Source organism: Peromyscus leucopus, chromosome 3 (genome assembly GCF_004664715.2).
Source record: "Peromyscus leucopus breed LL Stock chromosome 3, UCI_PerLeu_2.1, whole genome shotgun sequence".
Lineage (NCBI taxonomy): Eukaryota > Metazoa > Chordata > Mammalia > Rodentia > Cricetidae > Peromyscus > Peromyscus leucopus.
The window spans coordinates 23,162,882-23,174,946 of NC_051065.1; the positions used below are offsets into that span (position 1 = coordinate 23,162,882).

Sequence of the window (12,065 nt, forward strand, 5' to 3'; positions counted from 1 at the left end):
GTTACAAGTGAAAAAACAACAACAACAAAAAAAAAAAAAACCCAAACACTAGTTTTCCACTAATCAAAATGCCCGTGTCTATGAAGCTAGCCAACCAGTATTCAGCTGTCAGGAAGTGCATGAAAATGTATATTCTCTAGTGCAAAAGGTAATTCAGTAATTACATCTGTTACAGTCTACACACTTTATATAATGATGTTTCAAAAGTTAGTCCAAGACTATGATTATATGAGTAATGTTAAATTGAACAAAGCACAGTCTCTGGGGGAAACTATTAGGACATTACCACTTGCAAACCAGAGGATTCCTTTGAAAAAATAACACTCTCCAGACGTTCTGCCAATCAAATCTCATTCTTGATGTATAGGATAGTAGGAAAATACATCCTTCCTCTGTATGACATTTTAAAAAATTTGTAGGTTTCAGCCAGGTGCTGGCGGCAAACACCTTTAATCCCAGTACTCAGAAAGCAGAGGCAGATGGATCTCTGTGAGTTCCAGGACAGCCAGAGCTGTTACATACAGAAACCCTGTCTTGAAAAAAAACAAAACTAAACTAAACTAAAACCAAACAAACAGAATTCTTAAGGTTTTGTGTGTGTGTGTGTGCATGTGTTTCTGTGTGCATGCATGTGTGTGTATCTGTGTGTCTATGTGTGCATGCATGTGTGTGTGTGTGTGTGTGTGTGTGTGTGTGTGTGTGTGTTTGAATGATGGGTCTATGTGTGTGTGTATGTGTTCATGCATGCCAGAACCTGTGTGTGGAGGTTATGTCCATCCTTCCCTTCTACCTTGTTTGAGACAGAGCAGGTAGCTGGCCTGAGAGCTTCTGGGGATCCTCCTCTCTCCTCACTGCTTCTTCTCTGGAGGCGCACATGGCTTATGGACATTCACTAGTGCATCCGGCTTTACGTGCGTGCTGCGCTTCTGAAATGAGCTGCAAGCACTTTACACACCGGGTCACTCCCCAGCCCCTGCTGACATTTTAAAAGTTGCAGAAGAAAGAAGAATACTTCAAAAATTGTGTCAGGAAGAAACTGAGTCAGAATACAAAATAACTTTTTTTTTCTTGTCAAAAACAGTATTAGAATGAAAAATAACCAAATAAATCTGGGGAATATGGTTGTCTCGTGATACACATTATAAGAATGTTTTATAAATAAATTTTGGTCCTTTGGGGATCTTTCTTTCTATAATTTAAAAGTCCAACCTTGTGCCAGCGAAAGGGATCATACTGATGTGCAGGCCAGAAGGCCTGAGTTTGATGTCTGGAACTCATGGTGGATGGAAACATCCGATTCCTGAAAGTCTATCCTGTGACCTCCGCACCATTCATGCCATGTGCACCTGTGAGCGCACCCATGTACATACATACATACACACACACACACACACACACACATCATATACACACTCATGATAACCAATATTTTAAATTAAAAGAGCCACTTCTATCTTTATATGAGAATACACGTGCTCTTTCTTCATCATCACATCTAGCAGCTACAAAATTCATAATCCATGAAGTTTAACCCATATAGCTATCATCCAGATACCTGTAATCCTTCGACTCCACCATACTTTGGTATTCAATAGCAAGATCACGTGAATACAATGATTGAAAACAGTCCTTGAAATGGCCATTCTCAGTCACCATCTTGGTCTGCAGCTGCACCCTCCCCCCCACCTTACCACCACCTCTGTGTCCTGCTCACCAACTTCGGTGAAGAAACAGTGTGCAACGATTTCATTCTTCAGTTAACTCCCCATGTAACCTCTCGCCATGCCCTTTATGATACAATGGCTCCAATCACATCTCAGCGATCTCCTATCCCCAGGCAGACTCGCCTCACAGCCTGCCCAGTTTTTGTTGTCTATATTCAAGAACATTGTTGGAGAAAACTTGGGGCTGTTCTAGCGCTCTGTACCATGCTAGCTTGCTTCCACTGTGCTGGAAACACCAACCCCAGACCCACAATTTGTTTCTGGAAATATTGTTGCTCATTCCTTCAAAGCCTTTCATACCCTTCCTACTATTCATGGCAAAATTTTCCCAAAGTAGTACAGTGTAGCTGTTTTCACCTCCCTTCCATTTTTCAGTATGTGCCTGCCTCTTAGTAGTCCTCACTTTGCATCTGGCTGAAAGACACTGTTAACCTAGTCACCTGACTTCTAATTCTGTATTTTTGAGACCTTTCCAGAAGCCTGACGTCACAATAATAATTTATGGCAAGTTTGGGTGCAGTCCCATGCAAGTAACCTGTATGTGACTTCCCACTTGATTCTAGATAAATGGAACAACAGAGGAAGAAAAAGGACCATAAGAACCATCCACAACCAACAAAAACTTCTCTTGTGATGGAAAAAAGTCCTCTTTTCCCACGTCTGCTCCTATAGCTCCTAGTCTTTGTCTCTTCTGTTGGTTTCCCAGCAGAGGTTTGTGTTTTCTTTTTCTCGTTAGAGATATTTGGAACATCAAATTATCCATAGGATCACTCCAACTCAGGGGTCTGAGTAGGAGGGCTCAGTGCTTGGGAGCATTTGCTGTTCTTGCAGGTGGCCCAGGTCCAGTTCCCAGCACCACCTTGCAGCTGACAACTGTCTGTAATTCCAGAGGCTCCAATGTGTTGTGTAATACATACATGAAGGCAAAACACAAATACACATAAAATAAGAATAAGATCTTTAAGAAAGCATTACTCCAACCAAAAACCAAACTAAAAAAAAAAAAAAGCAAAGAACAACAACAAAAATACACAACAATGTTTTAAAAGACCACAGTCAAATGTATATTACTTGCTACACTGTGAACCATGTTACATACTGATGGAATCAGAAGGGTAGAACATCACCCCTCTAATCATCCTGATCACAGGCATTTCATTCATATCCTTATAGCCTAATAATGGCCAGTGTGCTTTTCGTGTTCTTCAGCTGGATAGGATCTTTATGATAAAGAAAAAAATGGTCACCTATCACATTGTTCTATATGCTTTCTCACACGAGGTTTCTATTATGTATGCAGTTTTTAATTTTCTTATAATCTTATTGAAAAATGTGTGTTTATAAGTTGTAAATTCTGTTTTTCTTGTTTCTTCATCTATGATTTCTCCCCCCTGTAACGTGAATGGATTCCAGGAAACCCAGAAACAATATCTAACAAGCTCCTCTGAGCAGAGGAAGGAGCTGAATGGCAAAGAAATGTTTTCCAGGGTCGCTTTTGGGAGATATTCGATCTTTCAATGTGTTCAACAAATGGGTTTAGTAATGCACATTTCAGCATACAACAGTTCACAACAGAAACATGGGTTATTCAGCCCACTTATCCCAGGAATTATATACATCATGGGCCATTTTCAATGACTCTTTTTCCTATGAATGATTTCCTCTTGCTCAAACAACAGAGAGGTGCATGCCAGTTTTGTCAAGAAATGTAGTGTGCTGAAATACGAATGTGGTAAAGAGAAATAAAAAAGGAAACATCTTCATCACTTTATTTTTTTAATTTTTATTTTTTAGGTTTTTGTTTGTTTGCTTTTGTTTTTTCGAGACAGGGTTTCTCTGTGTAGCTTTGCGCCTTTCCTGGAACTCACTTGGTAGCCCAGGCTGGCCTCGAACTCACAGAGCTCTGCCTGGCTCTGCCTCCCGAGTGCTGGGATGAAAGGCGTGCGCCACTGCCCGGCCCTCATCACTTTAGATGGGTGCTGCAGTGTCTTTCTTGAGGCAATGCAGCTGTCTGACAACTCCCCGACCCAAACATAAGGCCGCCTTTTATTCAGAATCTGTGCAAATATATAACTTGAAAAAAATCATTTATTTTAAAGGCACAGCAAGTAGACCAAAACAAGAACAGGAGTTTACTCTGTGGAGACCAGTTGGTTTCTTTTAGTTTTATTACTGAAGGAAATTGATGTGCCTTTTTACTGGAAAATAATACTATGTTTGATATAACTTTGCATTTGGTTTTATATTCTAATGTGTCAATTTGCATAGCTTACACAGATGTTAACTTTTACTTAATAAGATTGTTTGATAATGTAAAATGTTTTCAAACTTTCTGATTGAATGTATGTCATCAGTTTAACCAGTGGCCATTCATTTTTTCTCTTTGATAAGTAGATGGCATTAGAGGTATAGAATATGTGCAGTACATATACTTCCCGAAGGAAGAGCTGACATATGGTCCTTATGGTTATGATTTACAGTGAACAGTACCACAAAGAGATGTCACAGATGTAGACAATACAGGTCTGTGATAATTATCCTATTTGTTTAAGAATTAAGAATTTAGTGCCTAGAACAGTATGTTTTACAAAGCGCTTTAATGGGAGCCAGGATAAAGGCTCAGTTCGTAGAATGTTTGCCATGCAAGCATGAAGACCCGAATTCTATCCCCAGCAATCACATTTTAAAAACCTCGCCGCAGGGGCACACATCTGTACTCCCAGCATTCGGCACAGGGGCACACGCCTGTAATCGCAGCATTCAGACAGTGGAGACAGGAGGATTTGTGAGACTTGCTAGCCAGTTAGTCTAGCCAAATAAGTGAGATCCAAAGTCAGTGAGACCCTATCATAAAATAAGGTAGAGAGAGCAACCTCTAGCCTCCTCACACACATGTGTAGATACACACACTGCACACACATATACCACAACCATACCCACGAGTACTTGAATACAATAGCATTAAGATACCACCCTTAAACTACAGTTTGAGGCTGTGTATTTGAAGCACTCTTTAGCCATGTTTGCCTAATTCCTAGGAAGCAAAAATCCGGGGAGCATTGATTTCCTGAACGTGAGTTATAAGGGACATACATGGTTCCTTCCATCAAGGAAGTTCCAGTAGGAAAAAATGGGGGGAAACATTTCCACTGAGCACGGCCTTTCCCTCCTACGTTCTCACGATCAATGAACTTGCACATCATTAGGCAGTAAACTTTAATGATTAAAGCAATAGCATTATTTCACGGATGCCCCTAAGGAGCTACAAGCAAGACAATTGGTTATGGTTGATTTTGCAGTTAGCCCATGATGGCTGATAAGACAAGGCTGTTCTCTAAAGCAGCAGCTGCTGCTGATATAACACCCACATACGGTCCCAAAGTGCTGAGGTGGCATTCCTGATTACCTCGATAAGCAGGTTTGGATGAGGGACCTCTGAGCTCTACAGTGGGGCTACCTGAAAGAGCAAAATTTTATCCAGGGAGTGAGAGCTGCTAAGGAGTTGCTTTCTGAGGGCTATGGTGGCATAACAGGCCATTTCTCTCCAGAAGTTTGCAAAGGAGAGCAGAAGCAATGAAGGAAGGATGGGTAGAGCCCGGGCATCACAGACGGCAGCATGGAGAGAGAAAGGAGGAGGAGAGGAATCCATGGAAGGGAGGGAGGGACAGACAGAGGACAGAGGGAAGGAAGGGAAGGAAGGAGCAAGCATACAACAACGCAGTGCTCAGAAGGTGTGGTGGCTGCACCCGCTGGACACAGAGTACCCTGCAGTAAATCCTCACCAGGTACCCGGAACAAAGACAGTAAACAAAAGACAGCTAAGAGCTGGCACCTGCAGGGGTGGGGTGGGGAGCAACGTCCACCACAGCCTGGCTGCAGCCTCGTTTCTCTCTGGCTTTTATGAAGCATGTAAGACCCTGGAATGATAAGGTGGGGAACTGAATCTGGTCACCTCTAGGTTCTAAACTTTCCTACTCTTCATATAAGGAGAGGCAAAAGATTTAAATAAAATTCACACTTCTTACAGCGTAGCACTAATTTCAACTAATGGAATCATCTACCTACTTTGTAATCTTAGCCATTTTATATCTAATTTCCTCTCTGGAACATGAAACAACGTATCCTTAAGCAGCACATTTAACCATCTCAGCAGAAGGCCACTATAAAAAATTTGTTGGACATAAAATGTGTAACTATATGGAGATCACACTAAGGTTTATATTATAGATATTCATAATTAGTAAAGTATCGCCCAGTCAATGACAGGCTAGTTAAAAGACTTTCAATAGGAAGAGGTTTCATTTATTCATTTACTCAACAAATATTTATCTAGAGCCTGCAATGTGGCAGAAATTGGTTTTAGTGATACAAGAGTATTTACAGCAAAAGTCCTGTCCTCCAGAGTACTGTCTAGAGAGGGAAGGTGGAGGCAGATAGGAAACAAATACACATGGAAGCCTGTGGTGTGTCAGATAACGAGAAATGCTAAAGTAAATAAATAAAGTTAAGTAAGTTAATTAAGTGGATGCAACTGATGTACAGTGGTCAGAGAGCATCCCTCTGATGGCCTTGTGTGTGCACCGGAACACTCCAACCTGTGTGTGTGTACACACATGTGCTGCTGAGAACGGAACTCAGGAGCCAAGCAAATACCAAGCCAGCTCTCGATCGCTGGTCCATCGTCTCTCTTTTGAGTGAAATCCAAGGGAAAGCAGCCTTGCAGATGTGAGGGTGAAGAGCATTTCATCCTGAAGAAACAGCAACTGCGAAGACCCAGAGGCATGATGTGCTGGCAGGTGTGACCAGCAGCAAGGTGGCTACTATAGATCCGATGCATGCTGTGGGAGGGAGAGGAAGAATGAAGCCGAAGCCACGGTGGAGCAGGCTTAGAGCAGGTAAGGCCCGCTAACCACAGAGAGGACTTCAGTTCTGCTCGCTCCAGGGAAACGGTAAAAACAGGGTTGCTAAGACTAAGCAAGCAAAGACGGCACTTTTGCACTTAACAAGATAGATAAAAATGAGAGAAGCAGAATTGGGGAGAAACAAAGATTGTTTGGAGGGTGTTAGGGCTGAGGTGGGTATTATTGATGTAGAACTATCCAGTAAGATGTTGGTCCTATCTGTTTGAATGGAAATGCACATTTTGGAAATCTAACAGGCAAGTGATATGAAAAGCTGCAGAACTAGAGGAGTCATGGGAAATAAGAGTGGAAAGAAGGACTGGGAAGGCTGGGAGAGAAAAAATGACCAATGAGGAGAGAGAGAAAGGCTGTTGTGAGGGTATGAGGCAGGACAGCCCTGGGAAGGCGGCACGAGAGTGCATGGACACTTCAAACTGATTTTTCTTCTTTCCTTCTTTTTTTGAATCTCATTCTATAGGCCCTGTGGTGTGGAATTTGACATGTGCCTATGCTGGTTCTTTTTGTTTGTTTGTTTGTTTGTTTTTTGTTATTGTTGTTGTTGTCAATTACATATAAACTAGGGTCACCTGGGAAGAGGGAACCTCAGTTGAGGAATTGTATACCTCCATCAAACTGTCCCGTGGGAATGTCTATGGGGCATTTTCTTGACTGTGATTTATGTGGAAGGGCCAAGCCCACAGTGGGTGGTGCTGTCCCGCGTGGGCCTGTGCTGTACAAAAGGGGTAGTGAATCAGCCAGTGAGCAGTGTTCCTCCCCAGTCTCTACCCTGTTCTTGCCTTGGTTTCCTTCAATGGCGGACTGTACCTTGTAAGCTGAAATAAACCCTTTCCTCCCCACATTGGCTTAAGTCCGTGTTTTTGTTTGTTTGTTTGTTTGGTTGGTTGGTTGGTTGGTTGTTGTTTTTAATAGCAACAAAAAGCAAACTAGAGCCTGTAGGCCGCTAGTCTTGAACTCATGGTGATCCTCCTGCCTCAGCTACATGCTAGGGTTAAAGACATGAATGACTTTATCGGTCTCTTCTATTTTCTCAATGAACTGGAAAGGAAAGAGCACCGTGGCAATCAAGAGGGGAGGCAGGTGCTGGAGACTCAGAAGGAGAGGAGAGAGTGTGAAACAGTCTTCTAGAAAGCCCGACAGAGAACCAACGTCCCACAGACAGTAGTGCTGCCCTCAGGTTCTGAGCTATCCTGGAAAGCTGATCTTGTAACAAGCAAGCAGTGAGGACCTCGTGTGCAGGGTGGCTCTGAAAACTACAGAACTCAGTTTGAGACTCACACAGCTTCAGTGTCAAACAGTAGATGTGCCGAGGTGTGTGTGTGGGGGGGCACTAGAGAAGTTAAGAAAGGGGGTGGAGATGCAGCTTGGTGATATAACACTGACCTAGCAAGCACGAGGTCCTAGGTCAGTTCTAGTCCGAGAGGAGGGAGAGAACACACACCCTGTGGGAGCATCAGCCTCCAGCCCCTGGTCAGGATGATCGATCAAGCAACAATGCTGGATTAGCCAAAATGTTATTTCTCACAGTAGCCCAAAACAACTGGAACCAGGAAAGTACCTATGACTAACTGGAAGTTGAGCAGAAAAGCCAGAAGTGAAGGTTAACAGAGTGAAAAGAGGTCATACATTCCGTCAAAAGAGTTATGAAGTCAGCGAGTGGAAAAATGAGAACAGGAGGGAAAAAGGAGAAAGTACTGGGCAAGGGTGGAAGTGATGAACTGTGTAAGAATAATGGAGAGCCATTTTTATTAATATGTGACTTACAGAGAGGATAGCCTTTTGAGTGCAAAAAAAAATGAGTTTGCAGAACAATTCCACCATTGATTGTTGAATCTTACAGGATAACTTCATGTTGGGCAGGCCAAGAGGAAAAGCTGGCAATTCGTGACAATTCATCACACCAAGGAGAAATGTAAGTCATGTGTCATGGCAGCTAAGCAAGGAAGAATTGGGGGTCGGGGGGATGGAGAGCAGGACTGGAAGTTCAGAAACATGGGGACCAACAGCTGATGATGATGTTGGCCATCTCACCCATGATCGTGCTCCAAGGACCACCTTCTCTCTCCCAAGTCTTAAATCAGTTATGGCTTTGTCTTAGTGGTCAGGTTCAAGCTTTGCTCTCTGGATTTCACAGCTCCTTCCTACCTAGTGTGAAGTTATGTGAGTCAGACTGAGTCAGCTTCAAGAACTCTCCTACACCATTCTTTTGTGCTCCTGATGAGGGAGGCCAGCATCATTCAACTCAGAAGTGGGGGATGGGAGAGTATGATTGAATCAACAAAATGGAGCCTTTTAGTTACCCTACCATAGCATGCAATCTAGGACAGGAAAGAAAGGTGTGGCCCAGAAGAGTAGCTCACTTCTGCAGAGGAAATTGTCCAAAGGCATCTACGTTTCTCATGACATTAAGTCTTCCCTGCCATTAACATTTTATTCACTGATTCTGGGCTATGACTTAACGATGAAAATTGAAGCCTCCACAACTCACCCACAAAGAGCCTATCATCTTTGATATTCTGAGGTGAAAGGTTCTATACATTCCAAAGCATTTGAGAACAGAAGCCCAGGAACCGTGCAGCAAAGGTACCCAGTAACCCACAGATAGGGATAAGAGTGTTGGGCCGTGAGGAAAATGACTAATGAAGAGCCATTGAGCATCAAGGACAGAATCCAAGGAACAGGAAATATACCAGGAGTTTAAAAAGGCAAGAATGGATTGGGTTAGCTCCCCCAGAGCATTTTTAGGAGCCTACAGAATAGGAAATGCAGTCTTTTAGTCTAGGTCAAGAAGACAGAACAAAGGCTAAGAAAGAGATGGACTCAATGATCAACTGAGAAACATTCAAACTTCAAACGAGAGAAGTGGGAGAGGACATGGTGACCGTGGACGAGCCCTTTCTGGGAGGCAGTAAAATGCTGGGGGGTTGGGGGGGTTAGGACAAATATCAGTAAATATTTGGGATACATCTAGATCTAAAGATCAGAATAGGTAATTCTCAGGCCATAGTCGGGAAAGTAAGCCTGGAGCCACTCAGAGGAAGAGAGTAAGAAATTCAGGGAGGAGCAGACTGAAGAGATGGGGCAGTACCGGGGTAAAAATCTGACCGAGAAAAATTAAAGTCTCCATGTGACCATCACTCTCTCTTCCGTTCCTCACATGCCCAGATGCAATGGAGGTTCTGTCAAGGCCCAAGTTAATTTGGGTATGTTCTGCTTCTGGGGTGCTCCTCTTGCAATGACCAGACAGTCCAACTTGGCTAAGAAAGAATTTCTATGAACTGATTAGCTTACCCTAGGAAGAAAAGAGAACAGCAAGAGAGTTTGAGACAGGGCTCTTGGTTGTGTACTAATGCATATCAACCGTCTGATAAAGGTAAAATGCATGTGGTAGGTACTTCTCTGATTCTGATGCCCACTTACCATGGCAGGTTACAGTATGTTTACCTTATGGGTGAAGGAAACTGGGGGTCTGAAAAGTCACCAAGGGAACCAGACTTTCAGTCCCTGATTATCAACTATAAAGTCCTACATTTCTCTTCCTCGTTCATCTACAAAAGACCTTAGACCGTGCACGTGGCCCGATGGGGTGGAAAACGGCAACACAGCTTCTTCCTCTACCCATTCGAAAAGTGGCTCCTGATCAGCATCTCTAGGCGTCCCTGATATTGTGTAGGATCAAAGTTTGTCAGAGTCACTGCTCACTCACTGCCCTTCATGGTCCCACCACCACCTCAAGGCCCTCTGAAGACCGGCGGCCACTGATGCTTCTAACAGTCTGCAGAAGCTACATTCCCCAAAGCCATGCTTCATGATGCCTTTGAAAATTTCCTATGCTCACCTGAGCTGTCTAACCCTCCATATCCTGGTAAAGGCGTGCTACTGCCATTGATCACATTTTATTAGTGACGGTTGACTCATTGACTACACTTAATTTTAGACAAATAATTAAAGGTTGCCTCTTCCTTCTACATCTCCAGTGAAAACACTAGAAGTCTTGATTTCTATTTTTGTCTTTACAATCCAGACAGTTAAGTTAAAGGGGATACAATACAATTTGCATTTGAAATTCAGGAACCTCTCTCTGTTGCTGACACCAGACTTTCATCCTTTGGAATTACCAGTCTTTAGAGAATTTGTAAAAACAGGTGTGGAATGAGGGTGTCATGTGTTGACATGCTGGAGAGAAACAGTGTTTTCAAGCTACATCAACTAAAGAAATCATTCTGCCTACCATCATTTATTAACAAGGATCTGAAGGTTTAAGGGCATTAGTGTGGTCAACTCCAGATTTATTTGTGGTCAATTCCAGATTTAATTTCAGGTCTTCTGATATCCAGACCAGCGACCTACATCACACCTCTGTACCTTCTCTTCCAAACTATTTCTTTGTCTCTTCGTTCCTCTCTCCAAACAATTTTCATTTCATCTTCCTGAATGATTAGCAAAGCCACTGTCTGTTAGATGAGGACAGAGGGTCAGAAAGCCTGAATGACTGGTCCCTAAGGCTGCAGTGACAATCACCGAGGAAGGAAGAATGATGTTCAAAAACAGAAGGCTGCTGACTTAGAAGTCAAGGATTCTACATTTCTGGATTCTCTATAGTTGTGTTGTTGGCAAATAAGACTTTCAGTGTTTGTGGGTTCTGAGATATATAGCAGATGATTTACCTTAGGGCTTAATATTAGCTTTTTCAAATAAAATTAATTTGGTTGCAATTTTGAGGGACAGGGAAGGGACATTTATCTAAAAACATTATCTTTCAGACAAGAATGTTTTAATGACCAATACCTACAAAACTCACCAATCTTACCCCTAAGTAGCAGGGCGACCTGGTTCTTTTCTGTGTAAGAACGCACAACATTGTTTCCCGATGTTTCAGATGTCACTCTAGACGCGTCACAACTGTTCCAGCCTATTCTGTGCCTGCTTGATTTGGTAACAAGCTCACAGGAACCATGGCTGCATTCATTGGCCCCCTTCTATGGCCAACACGATACCGGGAGGGGGAGGCTTGTCGTGACAACGAACATGGTTGCTCTGGGACTCTCACCGGTAGAGTATCAAGCTTTTAGTGCCTAGTAGGTAAAGGACTTCAAGGGGTTGAATCGAAAGGGTATCTTCCAAAACAGACCAAGTTTTCAGGAGGAGCTAAGCTTTGAAAGGATAACAAGACTCAGGGAAAAGGGCTACAAAGGAAAGAGATCCCAGACAGATAAGAGACTTCTGTGGTCCTGAAATCAACGAAATGCTCCTTAGAATTTATTAAAGCTCTCCGTCGGGTTGTATTTTAATATTTTCTTCTAGTACATTTTCCCTGAGAAAATAGATGCCACCCTAAAAAAGAGAGAATAAAGGCTGCAAAGCTACTTTTTCCATAGACAAAATGCACAACATCCTTGCCAGCCACTGTGGCTGGGCACCG

General features: G+C 42.9%; 1 long non-coding RNA gene across 2 annotated transcripts; it reads left to right on the plus strand.

Annotated features, from left to right (window-relative positions):
• The first annotated feature begins 6,259 nt into the window (after nt 1–6,259).
• Nucleotides 6,260–11,636, plus strand: LOC119087577. Of its 2 annotated transcripts, none has more exons than XR_005091036.1 (3): nt 6,260–6,619; nt 8,484–8,555; nt 10,072–11,636. It is a non-coding gene; the product is annotated as an uncharacterized LOC119087577 (long non-coding RNA). The 2 variants fall into 2 exon arrangements; XR_005091037.1 differs by having other exon boundaries at nt 10,201–11,636.
• The last annotated feature ends 429 nt before the right edge of the window (nt 11,637–12,065 follow it).